We start from the raw sequence: 16,552 nt of genomic DNA on the forward strand, positions 1-16,552 counted from the left end.
ACAGACAGGATGGATTGAGAGAGAAAGGAGGTCGACATGCAACAATGGTCCCAGGCTGGATTCGACCCAGGGATGCCGCTTTTATGGTCCACGCTTTAGTGAGCTAAGCTACCAGGACACCCGTTCCAATCTCTTATGTTTTAATGATCACGTGAAGAGGGTGGTTTGGTCTTTCTCCAGTGTTTCTCTTTCTACTTTATTATCCTTTGCTGACCTTAAAGCTATAACTGCTTTCATCTCTTCTTGTCTAGATTACTTCAACTCCCTCTACACTGCGCTCAGCCAGAATTCACTCCACCTTCTGTAATTAGCGCAACATGCAGCCAATGTGCTTTTAACCAACCGAGAAAGTTAAGATCATATCATGCCCATGAAAGCCTCCCTGCACTAGTTTCCAGGATGTTTCAGAAAATACTTTTCAGACCCTTTAATTCCTTATGAGCCAGTGTGCAGCCTCAGATCTACTGAGTGGAGACTCCAGACTGCTTCAAAGTCCAAGGTACAGTAGCTAAAGCAGTTTTGAGCTTTAATTCTTTCTTTCAGAGTGACTTTTACAAAATGTAATGTTATTGTTTTATCTTGTATTCTGTGTCTACTTTAGGTCCATGGATTAAGATCATCTCCACAGGTAATATCAGTCCCTCTTATCTATGATAATTACCAACAGATGGTTCACTGACCAATAAATGAGTGAATGAATTACATTAATGCAACTATTTTCTCCACTCGGTTTACAATTTTCTTCATGTTACACAGAATGTTTATATCAAACATATCTGCAAAATGTTCACTGCCAACATTTTTCAATTATTTACTCCGAAAGCTGATGGAAACTAATGTTTGATTTCAGTATTGTAGTTGAAGATTATGGAAATAATTTTCGGCCGAAGTAGGAAAGACAGTAATTAATAAAACTGTGAGTGCTGATTATTAGCGTGACAGGATGCCATAAAGAATACTTGTATAAGAACAGTATTTATAGGAGACAGGGTGTGAACTCTCCAAACTATGATGTTTACTTCTCGACTTCTACCTGCCAATAAGCACTGTGAAGTTGTTGAGTTATTGGCTTGCTCACCACGGTCTGGTGTTTTCCCAGGAAGAGTGAGCACAGCTTGATAAGGCAGGAAGAGACTGCTCCAAATCAGATTCTGACACCACACTTTGTATCTGCAAAGTGTGTTTTCATTTGAAAAAAAAGCCTCCCATAGTTTACATCAAGACTGGATTAGGCCCAGCTGTGCATGCATGACTCTCCCAGCAGCATTACCGAGGCACCTGCCAAATGTTTTATCACAGCTGATTGTGAGAATACATGTTGGGCATTTCTTTTTATCTAACTGGAACAACCCCTCAGCTTGCCAACGGTTGTACTCAGGAGAGGAGCTTGTTTTTGCTGAAAATAAACAGTGATGCTGTGAAGAATCTCCATCAGATACATTCAGTCAAAAACCTATAGCACAGATGAATATTAATAATAATCAGTTAGGGATGTAATTCAGTTACCACAAGTGTGATGACAAGAAAATACAGAGGAAAGTGCGAGAACATGCTGCTCAAAACAGCACATTTTTATGTAAAAGTTGTAATTTTTATATTCAGCATTAAGTACTTAAAGAATGAGTTTTAAGGGTTCATGTAAGTTCCAGATTTGACTATGTTTAAAGATTTGCAGGTCTGTAGATGTAAGAGACAGGAAAATAATATTATTTTTGTGACTTAATGGCATTTTACTTGGTTACGCAATTACTCTAGCACCCCCTAATCATATGATGAGCTGTAATGTTGGGGATTAGCCTTGGCCTATTTTTCCTTCTCACACTACTGTACAGAAGCTCCTCCACTTCTTCATATGTATCCCTTTTCCTTCCTCATCCTGTTCCCTTTTTGCTCTTTATTACAGCACCACAGCCCTGAATGATCTTGCAGAAGCCCAACACACATGATAATTTAATCGTGTGCCGGTGCAGCTGTAATACTAAGCTGTAATGGGAAGCACTGCAAAGCAGCAAAGCTGAAGGTATATATATATATATATATATATATATATATATATATATATATATATATATATATATTATGTTCACATTACCCTATGTCTATTTGCTTTTAACGCAGTATATCATGGAGAGGTGAGTTTTTCTTTTACTGACTGTAAAGCTCTCACTCATCTTAGTACTGCATCTACTCAGGCTGATTGGCCTGTCAGGGACTTTTTCATTGGTACAACATTCTGGGTCTGTTGCCTTGCTATTTGTGCTCTTTTAGCTCCAGAGCACTTGGTGAAATCACTGCCTAAAATGGCCACAGTAATTATTTTTTTGCTATCAGTGCATAACATCCAAAATGAATTAGGGAAACAACTTTTGTGTAGTCTGCTCCCTCTTTTTTTTTTTGGACAGCTGATGTGACAGCAGCTTGTTCTGTCTTTCTCCCATTTTTGTACACAGAACTATGATGGATATTGGATGTGCTTGTTGGCAAATAGGTTGGACTTTACAACTTGTTTCAATGATTGACATACATTCAGATATATACTGCAGGTGGCAAGCTCGTATATAGTGCACCCTGATTTGAGTGTGCACAGTTAAGGCAAGACTTAGTGATAAATTGTGTGCTCAGTTTGTTTTTACAGCTGAAAAAAATAGTTGAAAAGATCTGAGAATTAATAAACAAAAGTTTTGATAATTAATTGTTTCAGTCATTTTTCAAGCAAAAATGCCAAACTGGTTTCAGCTTCTCTAGTTTGAGGATTTGCTGCTTTTCTCTGTTCTGTCATCAACAGAATATCAACAGAATATCTTTGGGTTTTGAACTGTTGGTCAGACAACACAAGATGACCCCTAGGAATGTTTTCTAATATGCCGCCTCTATCACCAGTAATTGTAAAAAATAATGTTTTATGATGTGACAACGCTGTGGTTAAGGTCTGGTTAGGTTTAGGCACAATAACCACTTGGTTAGGGTTAGAGAAAAATCATGGTTCGGGTTAAATGATCATTTGAAACATGTTGTGGGTTAAAGTTACTTCCTTAAAGTTACACAACCTTTGTCATCATGGCAACCGTAAACATCAAAACAATTGTTGTTATGTTATTTAAAAATTTGTCCTAGATCATGGTTGGAAATATGACTCTTGCGGTTGGAAACAGGAAGCCAACAGTGGTCTCCTGCAACTAAGTTCACTTTTTGCCATCTATCTATGTAGCCATCCACCCAACTCACCTCCTCCTAATATGAAATGTCGTCACTTCCCCGGGTCATAATTACTATGGCCTAGATGGTGTCTGCCACTCAAACGTAACTATAGGTCATTTTTGCCAGCTGAATTTTTGACCTATACTGTCGTTTTTCTTGTGACAGTAGCAGTTCTATTTGATTTGCTTGCTAACCACTTGCATGAGTGAACATCCATTCCCTGCTACACATCATATACTGACATACATCACATCTACTTGGAGAAATACATTTTCACAATGTAAAAAGGAGACAAAACTAGGAACACACTTTTGGCATTGAAATTAATAGGTATAAATGTGGTCGCGGAGATCTTGGCGATGGATGGCTGTATACAGTTGCCTTCCTGCGACAATACAGTGTACACTTGGAAATGGTGTGTCCATTTCATATCACAAAGAACTTTCATGGTGGAGGAAACTAAACTTCATATTGCTCATATCTATAACACATAATCTGTTTCAGAGTTTCTTGGTCATGATGTGGCTTCTCCAGATCACCCTCAGCTGTGGCAATAACTGCAGCTAACATTACAGTGGCCACATTTATAACTGTCTGCTGTGCTGTGACAGTAAAATAGTGTCACATAAGACTGTCCTAAAATGTATCGTATTTATTTTATGATCAGCACGATGTGAGGAATGCTTTAAAGTAACTTATGTGGCACAGGATTTGCAATATTAGTTGGTTGCATATGCAGACGGACTCCCTGGCATGACCTCACCATAGATATGTCATGCATGTCATGTACATAGACAATATGGAGCCTTTTCTTCTGTCGAGACAAAGGGCAAAATAGAAGAGTCCTTAACGTTAACAGCCAACGTCTTACAAGAAACACTGGACAGACGGACTATCTGTTGGATTTGAATGCAAAGTGACCTTGGCCATGTCTGGAATGGTGATACAGGAGGAGAGAACTGACAGTGAATGTAAATCACGTACCCCTTTAGCTGATTAGAGTGCCATATGCAGTCTAACAGGACAAAATATAGACGACCAATCCGAGTCCGGGGGTGCAAAAAGTGCCACAAATAATGCATCTGTCTACCAAGAACAGGTCTCAAGAGAGAATGACAGGTTTATGTACTGATTTTAATTGGTGTGTGTCCTTCATAAAGAAAGTAAGCGCAAAGTGCACACCGAATGACTTGCCATCATAACCAATATGACAAACTGAGGTTGCAGCTGGGAATACCAAATGGTGAAAAAGGAAAGGACGGGCTTTTATCAGACGTGCTGCAGGAATAAGGGGAAGCAAATGAGGACAGCAGAGGAGCCTGCAGAAGTGTTTGGATGGGTGTACTGTACTGTATGTGTGTGTAGCTTGTACCCATCTCTAAAAACTTTCTCATACATAAAGGCCTCAGGGAAATTATAGTGATGAGAGAAGCTACAAGGTGGCTTTTTGCAGTGTAATCTGGGGTAGATGTGTGAATAGTTACATTCTCTGAGATGAGAGGGGCTCTCTTGAATCTGGCTGTATTGAGGCAGATATTTAGTCGAGCGCTTCACCATGAAATGTAATTCTCAGAGTGGTAATGAGGCAGCTTTTTTTTTTTTTTGCATTCATGATCAATTGTGGAGACAGTGAGCTAGACACCATCAATATATGTAATACTGCTGCTGCTGCTGCTGCTGCTGTTTGTGTATTCACCTAAAAGAACCACAGTTCAAAGTTCAATTTCTTTAACCATGACCCGGGAGCTCCCTGCAAAATGAAAAATAGTGTAAAACAGTGAACTCATATTTATTTGCCCTGAAGCCAGCTCAGTGAAGTCATGAATCATAGTCACCATTCAAATCAGAGGTTTCATTGTCTCCTCTGTTGTATCTCCAGTCAGAGCACACGTATGTTTCTGGAGTAAAAAAATATCTTACAGAAAGAAAATTCAGGGAAATAACATTCTCTATTATCTCAGTGTCTATTTGTCTTTCGCAAAATGTCTGTACTTTTACATCTGTGGCATTATGATGGCATCACACATCATGGAGTTTGATTCAGGTTTATCAAATATGCTTGAAGCAGAAGAGTTCATGACCATTTAGTATTAGAACCTTAGACAAATTGTGCAACAAATATAAAACTTAACTCAATGTTTTTTCTTTACTCTGTCAGTTTTGATGCTGCTTTTTGCATAGGACAGAAATCTAGGATCCAAGTTTTTTCTTTGGCGGTAAAAAACCTTGACCCAAACCATCTTTTTTTTTTTTTTTTAAATTTCATTTAAATTGTGGTGATATACAAAGTTTTGTAGAGACCATCAGAATGAGCAGCTTTAATGGGAGCTGTGTGTGTGGGGGGGGGGGGGGGGGGGTGAGATAATAACAGGGGCCATGTGAGGGCCAACACAAGTCCTTCAAGGAGGAGTGCATCCGTATGAAGCAAAGAGTAATAATTATCAGAGGAGCTGTGCCCATAATGACGCAGAAAAGTATAAAAATTCTCATGTTGGTCGCCTGTCTGCCGGCTGTCAATTCCCCCAGACCATCATCGTGGAGGAAGGACTACAGGACTGAGACACCATCCAGAGGATCAGAGTGGTATTACAAGGATAGAGCAAAAACATGAGTGGAATTACTTTCCCCCTCATTCATCTGCAAGAAGGCTTCCTGAATCATAGCAGTGGTCACCAGATGGTGCTGCAAAGGCAGGTTTGATCCATGTGTTGCTCAACCAGTCATGAGGATGAAGGAATGAGGAAGTGGAGGGGCACTTGCATCAAGATAATCATCATAACTCTGGTGTCTGGCATGCAGACAAGTGACCGATGGCAGCTGTAAATCCAGCACAAGAGAAAACAGGCCATTATATATGCTGTGGAGGAGAGTGAGGCTTTGCACTTTAGAAATTAGAGAGGTCATAGGGGACAATGCTCCTTACTTCTTATTAGAAAAGCTATATCATCACCACGGAGAATTCTTACTACACTCGTCAGTTTGAGCATCAAATGAATGGAAATGGTGAGTGGCAGTGGTGGATGGATTGTGGGGAATCTGTGGTTGAAAGTCCTACTTTTTTTTATTTGGGCCTCTAAAATGTTACTAAAGACAATTAACAAGATAGCGAGCAACAAAAAGAAGAAAAAATAATCACAGTGTTTAACAGTGTTGAAATTAATAAAAACAAAAGGAGTAAAAAGTAAAACTGCTCTTTCCGAAGAATGAATGGTCTTTCTGGTGTTAAATTATCAATATGTTAACTGAAAAGCAGCACCTTAATGGTGGTGGTCCAGTTTAGCTTCCTCACACTGTTGGAAAGCAGCTGTACGTGTAAATACTGTCTGTAAAGTATCAATTCAGCAGGTCAATAAATATAGTGGATTAAAAAGGCAAAATTTTCTTCTGACATGTAAAGACGTAAAAGTATAAAACCAAATAGTACGCACTACAAGTTGCAGTGGCAAATACGCAAACACACACACACACAACATGCATACGTCATTCTCCGCACATAAACTGGTATCTGAATGTGCGCACCTCACGCGTTATTCAGACCAGGCGTACACATGTTTTTCTAAAGCAATCTGAGGGTGATGTGATGAGGTGGAGATGAAATATGAGGTGAGAGATGGAATCATTTAGTGAAACATTGTATAGTTTGATAACCAGCTGCACTGATTGTGTGACTTTTTGCGTTTACACAGAGATTTGTAAAATGCCAGTCAAAGACACATTTACAAACGTAATGTCGATTAATAATTTTGTGTGATTCATTTTATCATTCATTTAATTTACATTTTATTTTGCTGTTAATATATATATATATATATATATATATATATATAAAATTTACTTTATCCTTAGTTGTGTCACACCTTGTAAAGTCGGTTTAGATATGAGAGCTACAAAATAATCATTGATTACATTTCTGAGCTATCATTGCCGACGATTGTTTACAGATCCATGTGATGAATTAATGACAATAACTGTAGAAAGAGCCGCAGAGCCGTGCGTAATGACAGCTGTTCTACTGTTGGAGAACCTCGCCGGTGCAACACAATCTGAAACTGCACTTCTTTCTCGTTTGTTACATTAACAGGTGTACAGACTGGTGGAGCAGACGGCGTATTGGTATGAAAACAGCTGGTTAAGGGCGTGTCTTCACCCGTTTATGGATAATTATGGGAGTGGAAATGAGGCTCGTGCACGTGTTCCCAGTTCCACAATAACTGAGATTGATAAAACACAACCATGCGTACGCACGGGTTTATAAATCTGATGAAAAGCATGCGTATGCATATTTCTGGCTTTGTGCGTACACACAATTTTGGTCATGAATCTCCACAGAGTTTTATGCATCTGGCCCCTGAGGTAGGCTCTGGGATGGGCGGTGGGCAGGGAAACGGGAGCAGCAGATGGGGTGTCCCATTAGCGGTTGTCCTGTTAGCTAGGGCCAGCTGCCACTCTCTGGGTCTCTCTCTGGGCCCGTCCTCTCCCCTGAGTCAACAGAATAAACCTTTTTCTTCATTTTATGGTTGCTGTTTTGATGGCTTACGCATAACATTTGCACACATGAAACAGCATATAAGGAGCAGACAAGGTTTACAGCAGGAGTCCAAGTCGTTTTTCCGTTTGAACCCACTATGCACATAAACACAGTATTTGAAACTGTCTGCTCACATCTAACTTTTACACTGACAGTACATTATCTGTCAAAGTATTACCAACTAGTGTTTTTATATTTGCTGATCTAATTTCCTAATTTCAGCACTAATATCAGGCCAGTGTGAGGAGCAGCTAGATCACATCATATCTAACGACGTGAAGGGCTCAGAGGCAAAAAAAAAAAAAAAAAACATTAAATGAAAGAAAATATGCTTGTTTAACTTATGGCTTACTGAAAAATCTTATCTAAAAAAGTATCACATATTTAACATAGCAGTTGTAATCAGAAAATATTCCTCAGATCAGAGTTGAAATGTAGATTTTGTTGCCATGATGATGCGGATGATTATTGTTGTTGTTATTATTATTAGTAGTTGTTGTAGTATTTGTAATACTAATACACAATATTTCAATAATCCTTCTTTGGATATTAATAGATAATACATATATGTATTAGTCATAATCAGGAAATATTCTTCAGATGAGAATCAAAATGTAGATTTGATGATTATTATTATTGCTATTATTAATAATTGTGGTAGAGTATTGGAGTTGTAGAAAAATTAGACAATAAATAATTACACAATAAATGATACATAATACAATAAGGTGTCTTTGGATAATAATAGATAATAAAAATATTTATTGTCACACAATATACACACTATATGCATGATGATACAACAACTACTATTGATGATGATAATAGTAAATATAATAATAAATTAATAATAGTAATAATTATTGTTAATGATAATTTATAATACAAGAGGAGGAAGAGGGAAATACAGAGGAAGAAGAAAATTAATGTATAAGCAATGTATGTGTTCGTTGTGGCTGGTAAAGATAAAGCCAGCCGCCTCTCACATTCTTCTTCTGTTGCTTTAATAATGCCAACTGGTAATGATGGGATTTCCTTGCCCAGACACGCGGGGCTACATCTGTCACTCACTCTGCTCCACCATTTGACGGAGAAGCATGGTTGCATGGTTGCCTCACACCATTTCATTCACCAGTCACACACACACACTCACTCGCGCACACACACACACACACACACACACACACACGCATGCACTTACATACACAAGTCCCAATTTTTCCACAACCTTTCTTCTTCACTCATCTTGTCTTTTTTTTTTTTTTTTTTTTTTTTTTTTTTTTAAATAGCTCTTTGTTCTCTGCCCATGTCTATTTTTATCCCAGCATTCACAGGAGGAGTCAGAGAAATGACGAGGCTTGGGAGACTTTGCTCATCTCCATGGCAACTATATTGCAAGCCTTCCTTGTCTAACATAGTCTTTTCTTTCTTGTTATATACCTTTGTTGCTTTTATCTTATTATCAGATTTGTTCAGGCCCATATTTTATGACATTTCCTCTCCAGATGCTATATGAACGTCTTTTTTTCCCATGCACGATTCCTCCCCTGGATCCTCATCTCTCCACGCCGTCCACCCCTCACCAGCCCCCTCCCCCCAGGAGCGGATTGAGCTGTCTTTTCCTCTCTGAACCAATGGGCGTGCTGTTGTAGAGTAATTCTCTACTAACCCACGCCTCACTCATGAGACACAGTTTGGATGCTGTTCGTTTTTCTACCACTGTGAGGCCTACTTTCATGAGACCAAAAATCTCTGTGGGCTTTGTTCGGTTCAAGGGGGTTTCCCCATTTTTTCCCCCTTTACTGGATCCTGCTGAGAAATGCAAATTTACTGGCATCTTCCCCAGTCAATAACTGCAGTATGGCACCCTCTTTTGAAACACATGCTGTACTACTGGCTTTGTTTATGATTTGATTAATAGAAGACATTTATCACTCTTAAGTTCATTGTGCTTTTGCCCTGCTTATGCACTGTATGTATCTGGAAATATAATGAGTTAAATAAAATGCATATCATGCATGCATTTTGATAGCAGTTGATGTAGTATTTTTTCAATATTTGCAATTAGGACCCTATTTTCTGCTGCAAAAATCATGTTGAATTGTTTAGTCAAATATATTCATCGTGTCACTGTGTGCACTTAATTAAGCAGTGCAAACAAACCAGCATCCGCATTATTCCATCTAGGATTTCCCAGCTATTAGTCATCTCTTCATCAAAATATTTTCTGCCATTATAACTCGCTTTCTGTTTGAGAAACAGGACATGCATTCAGCTCCACTTGCGGGATTCCTTCTGGTCACGTGGCCTGGCAGCACAAACATATGCTGTCAATGGAAGCAGAGGCGTTAGGTGCACAAAAACACACACATAGAGGGAGGAGTACAGACAGTCATAGGAGCTATAATGGTAGCAACATGAAGGGGGTGGGGGCTTCTGAGGAGGCGCTCCAATGAAATATAAGCAAGAGACAGAAATATACCACTGAGGCGAACAGCCGACTGATGTACACCCTCATATTTAATACAGCCTGCACACCATTAAAGAGTAAAAGAATATGCTAGCACCCAAACTAACAATGCCAGGTGAGATAATTAAGTTAATTATGTGTTGCCTTTTGTGCCAGTCCACAAGTGCTGACAGATGCCAGTAGCCCTGAGGAACTAAATGCTCACCCATGGTCCACCAGATTTCCCCTAAAAGAAAGCCTTTCACCGGTCCGCCCGTTCCCTATGGCAACAGTCGGCCCCCTGTGTGTCACCTGCCAGCGAGGGAGCAGGTGGACCCAGCAGGGCCAGGTGGAGGCTTCACCTGTCACACTTCCAGAGCTGTCCCACGCATGCCAATACAAACATAAACGGAGGCACAAAATAGTCCAAAGCTGTGATATTTCAAGCAGGTTTCATTATGCAAAACACATGGAGCCCCGCTGCACACCCACCAACACATGTAAACATGCAAGCATTTATAAATAGCCATATTTACATGTGGTTAGAGCACATGCAGACTGCAAGGTATAAGATAGGCTATAGGTGCTGATTTAAAGGAGCTTTTGTCATCATCTCTGTCTCTAAAAATCTCTGACAGCATATGTTGAAGCCAGCGCAGCTGAGTCTGTTTGGATTTCACAGCTAATTTCTTTTGTGAGAACAGTTTTATTGCAGAAGCATATGTATAGTATGTCCTTATGCTCTATTTTTCATCACAACAAGAGCTATTTATTTGTTTTGTATTTTCCTCTCCTCAGGCTTATAGGGTACATGCGTAGTGCATTTACATATGTAATGTGGATCCTTTATTTTGTAACTCTCCACATTCAGCTGAGGAGAAAGTATTAGAGGACACCCTTGATTATCAGACAGAGTGCTCCTCGTGAAGACTAAATAGGAGGACGTGATCTTATGCCAGTATTATGGGTTGTATGAGGGCTGCGTGTGACCCTTGATGTGAAGTGAGTGACAGTCAGGCAATCCACAACAGTATCTAAGGTCACAGCCCCCCACCCTGAAATACAGCGCAATCAATATTGGCAATGAGATGCGGTGTGACGAGTGGTCTATCAATACCCCCGGGCAGAAGGAGGTAGATTCATAAATCAATCCTGTCTTTCAGGTTCTGATTGTACAAGAGCACTTACAATAGCAGGACAAGAGGGCATGTCAGCAGTTTGCTGTTTTTCCCCCCAAACAAAAACAAACCTTCTAAGCAAAAATGTTAATAAAATCTTATGAAATTGCTTCATTTATTAACTGCTACATTACTGCACAGTATGTAGCAGAGATCTATTTTAAACAGATTATGTCATTCTCCCCTCTACATATACAGTATTTCAGCAACAAAACCAATACTGCTGAATGGAGAAAATACAACATTACACTGTAAGTCTTTGATGCAACTTGACAAACAAATTGATGATTTGGAGCAGAGAAATGACAATGATGGAGCACACCTTGATATTAAACTACTGGTCCAATGAATGGTACTTAATGTTTTAGCATTGACAACTTAAATCAATTCCAGATGCCATTAAAATGATATGTTTTACTCTTTTTCCTTCCTTTAACTTTGCCTGCCTTTCTTCAGCGGTTAATGGCATGATGAATGTGCGGAGAGACAGTCGCATGCCACTTCTCAGCTGACAGTGTGGGACGAATGATGTAGTGGCTTCTAACGCTCTTCACTAGAAGAGAAACCAATAGCTTTACTGGACCACTACAAGACTAACCAGAATATGTCAAGGGTTACTTATTGGAATTACATCTATCTATCTGTCTATTTATCTTTCTATCTCCTCAGCACACCTTAAAGGCTGCTGTCCATTCAGGCCAGCTGACACAAGTGGTGGCATGTGTGGGCAATGTGTGATATTACACTCACTGTGTACATCTTATTCACCTAAAAGGGTGAATATCTGTGCAAGGGTACTGGGCTCTGACCTCTGGTTCCACAGTTACCCTCAGTTGGGAAATCAATGAAGCGCGTGCGCAAAAGGGCTCCCTTAGGACAGTTCACATCTGCACAAATCAGCACTGTTTTGTCACCACCATTTTTTCTCAGCTCTGTCAGATGAGATCAGAAGGCACAAATGTGCCACGTTTTATGCACCTACACTGGATCATCACACACAAATAACCATAGGCTGCCCAGGGGACAGGTGATTCTGGCCATACTTCACACGTCTCGCAAAATATAAAACAATGAGAGAAGTAGGCCACAAAAGTCGCTAAATTCTCAATTAAAATATAATCCTCACAATACTGTTGTTGTATCATGACTAATAAGATGAGAATAAAGCAATGCTGCAATATAGTACACATTTGGATGACTAAAATTTTTTTAACATGCATGCATCAAAATCAGATTTTTACTCATATTTTAATTCCCCACAATCACAACTTGCACTTTATAATTTCCCTTTCAAATCTCTGTTTCTCTATTCCCTTTTGTGCTGCACAATCCATTTGCTTTGCAGGCCCCTTAGTTGGCTCTGGTCTTGTCTTTGCTTGATACTGTACAGTATATGAGTTTCTTCCCTCGGGTCTCTCAGACATGCAGAATACTGAGCTGTGCACATTTAGGTTGACAGATTAGTTTACATTTGGTTTGACACCACAAGAGAAGGGCTCGGCTTGCCTGCAGTAACGACCACTACTTTCTGGGTTGGTTTAGTGTGAAAGCATGGCCTGCCAGGAGAAATATGGAGGTCCAAACCCTGACCCAGTAGGACCTGCCCATGAGTTCACAGCCCCGTGCCTTTGGAATATGAGGTGAATCATCTATATAGGAGTCCATATATACCAAGTAAAGCAGAAAGAAGCCCTAGGGAAGATTCTGTTTCTAAATTAGTGGCCACTGAAGGCCGCATTACGGAAGAATGCATAATCAGGCTTCAAGTGCGCTTAATTCAACACTGACCATCTCAGAGAGAGGGAGAGAGAGAGAGAAAAAACAAGTCAGTCAGTCGTGTTTATTTGTGAGTATACTATATGTATTGTGTGCTTAATTATATATAAATCATTTAATAGCTGATAAAGCCAGATATTGCTATATCAACGTACATTACATGATTTTAATCATTTTAAGCATTTAGAACTAGGTTTAAATGAGTTCATTTTAGTCATTTTTTTCATGTTTCCAACTATGATGAACAGACATATCAAGCTAATATATGCTGCTTATATCAGATTAATTCATTCCCATCTCTGTGAGGCCACCTCTCTAAGAGTAGCGCAGCTGCTTTGAGATGGCTCAGGTCCCTTGGCTGAACCCCACCACACAAACAGATACACACACACACACCTCCTTTCCCCTGGTGTAGACTCCGCAGCTGTTCCTGTTGGGAGTCTGTGTGATTTGGATCACTTGGGCCAGAACAAAGTCTACACCATGTCAGGAAAAATAGGTGCCTTAAGGAAGATTAGTGTGAATGAAAAAAAAAAAAAATTAACAAAATATATTCCATATTTCTGTGAATTTGTACATCTGTAGTGATGCTTTTGGAAATATCTTGCAAGTATTGTACTGTAAATTACCAGTGCCCTTAAGCAAGGCATTTAACCAGGGTTGCTCCTAGTGGCCATCACATTAGACTGTGGCTTTGTGGGCATTTCTGAAAAAGTATAAACGCTTAGCCAATATTCTCTGAGTAAATTCATGTAAAAAAGAGGATTGATTCTAATTGTGCCAGACTAGCTGCATAATAAAACAAGTTTCATGTTTATTTTATTAACAGACTTAATCTATAAAAATCTTTCAAAATGATGTATTACATCCAAAGTCATGCAGAAACAACTCTAAAAAATACTGTATACTGTAAAATACTGTGTAAATACTTTTATTAATGAAACAAATGTCAGTAGTTTTGTTAACATCTTAGCACTGTCCAAATTAAAACACATCGCACAACTCTTCTCCAGTACACTGTTTTATTCACCAAAGGTTTTCGACCATCTTGACCTCATCAGCTGGTTCTCAGCATCTTAGTGTTTAACTTACTCTTATCCAAACTGCTGGTGCAGTTTTTGTGCTCAGTCTTGGGTTGGGTTTGCAGAACAGGGGTGGGTCATGGTTCATTACATCATGCATTTGGTGGAAGAAAGGGATTCACCTGCACTAGGAGCTAATCCATAACAAAGCTTTATCAAAGAACATCTGTGGATTTACTGTTCTTATAGTTCTTATAATTCTTATAGTACAGGGTTTAGTTCTTTCTTTTTTCTTTGCTATGCAGATGATACTCTGCTGTATCTTTCTGTGATAAAAAAAAAAAAAAGATTCCAGGAAATTTAAGGCACTACTGACATAATTTGCTTCACTAACAAAATTCTTATTTTTAGCTGTGAAACCGTTTCATGTTATTTTTGGCTTTGTATGGTTGTCCGCTTTGTACGGACAACCGTACAAAGCGGAACATTTACTTTGTTTTGTTTGCTGTTAAAATGCATGCCCCTGTTAAAATGCATGCCCCATCTGCACAATATTTATCTTTCACCTCACAATATATGTCAATCCTGATACTTATTTATTAACCACATAAAATTATCTACTAAGTAGTAGTAATAATTAGTCATTATTTTCAAAATTGGTAACAAAATTGGTAATCCTGATTGTTATCCTGATTTGAACTTATATCAACTAAGGAACATTTTAAACATAGGGTCAGTCTTGACTTTATATTTTTAAAGGAATTCTAAATTGGGATTGTAGTCACATTATTTTCAGGCTTATACTACCCATTATGTAACTAAAACAAACTAGTAAAACATAATCTCTCACTAGCATGTATCATGTATCCTTCTCTCCACCAAGTACAATCTGACTTGGGTGAAAGAGTACCACACTGTGCATACTGGGAGTAAAAGCTAACGTTAACATACCTCACAGACAGTTTTATATGCATTTCAATGCTGTATAAACTAGCTAATAGACAGCAAGATGAGATATTATAATCTTTATTTTAATCAAAGCCTTGATGGATTATGTACTCAGTCTGAAAGTACACCTAAAATTAAATTCATATAATTAATTAATATATGTATTATTATATTGATTGCTCTGATTAATAAAATAATTAATAAGTATATTATTATCATTACTGACATTACTCAATCAAATGGTACAGTTTTTAAGAAAAATAAAAGCTATTTAACACCCAGTCTCTCCCTCCACTATTCTATCCATATATTGATCGCATCACAATCAGTGAGGCCAATGAGGCATGGACAGTACAGTGGTTGCTGATTGCTCACTACTAAAATGGCATTGGCCTCAGGTAATTTCATACATCTGTTACATATTGCAAAGAACATACAATGCCTCAGTTAACCTCAAATGTGATATGACTCCTTATGGAAATTATTTTTCCTGCATTTCAAATGCTGTCGTAATTTCCCAGTACTTTAAAATTATGTTAACTGGTACTATAAGAGAGGAAATTTCTCAACAGCAACAATGCTTTATAGATTAGACTCTGTAGTCACACACAGTGTCTTTCTCAGCCTAGACCAACAAAACAAAATGTGTCTTGCAAAAGTTGGCAATTTCAGAGTAATGCCTTAATTCTATTAGCAAGCCAATCAAAGTGACAACATCCCATTCATTATCAATTTACAGGAATGGGGAGGGAAGACAGCATGAAATCTATAAAAAGGGTCAACTACGGAATTGAAAGTGGCAATATGCCACTATGACTATGCATATGTTAGAGTCAAACATGAGAACTCTTGGCATAGTAAGTATTGTTTCAAAAGGGAAGACAATGCTGGCCTCAATTGTGTCACCGCAATTCCTATCATTTATGGATCAGGGTACTTGGATTGTGATTTGATGATGTGCTTTAGTGGTTTGGTTTATATAGTGATCTGAATCATATAGTTACACGGCTCATATAAGCAATGTAAAATAAATCACAAGAAGGAAGGCAATGTAATAGTGAATCATTTTTGTAGCTTCTAATGCCCAAAAATGTAGTCTCACAACACCTATTTTTATGATTGCCTCCTAAAACCTTGCCTTCAAATCAATTATCTTGCTCTTAAGTATGACCTGAAACATCTTCACAGTGAGAAGAAAAGTATGTTTTTGGGTCGTGTGTGAAACAGCATATCTGTTTTGGACAGTGAACCCTCATCCCTCAGGACTTCTGTCGGTGAGAAGTTTGTGCTCATTTTACTTCATTATTAGAGACTTTTTAAATGTTTTTTGGCATGAAAATTAACCAAGTGATTCAAAGACTAACAGTTATTGATGAGAGCATGGGTGAGGGCAAAGGTTTTTGTGTAGTACATTAACTGCATATGTTATAAGTATGTTTTCACAACATACAAA

The 16,552-nt window shown here is 38.6% G+C and overlaps 1 protein-coding gene across 2 annotated transcripts in view; it reads left to right on the top strand.

Annotated features, from left to right (window-relative positions):
* Positions 1 to 8: 8 nt before the first annotated feature.
* gabrb4 (gamma-aminobutyric acid type A receptor subunit beta4) overlaps positions 9 to 16,552 on the top strand; it is an 84,350-nt gene continuing 67,806 nt past the window's right edge. The window contains exons 1-4 of one of the 2 annotated variants that reach the window (XM_044371078.1): positions 9 to 98; positions 252 to 499; positions 602 to 628; positions 1,904 to 2,020. The gene's annotated coding sequence lies outside the window, so the exon portion shown is untranslated. Of the gene's footprint in view, positions 500 to 601; positions 629 to 1,903; positions 2,021 to 16,552 lie in introns of both variants that reach the window. The other variant, XM_044371077.1, reaches the window with a different exon arrangement.

This window comes from Thunnus albacares, chromosome 13, assembly GCF_914725855.1.
Source record: "Thunnus albacares chromosome 13, fThuAlb1.1, whole genome shotgun sequence".
Lineage (NCBI taxonomy): Eukaryota > Metazoa > Chordata > Actinopteri > Scombriformes > Scombridae > Thunnus > Thunnus albacares.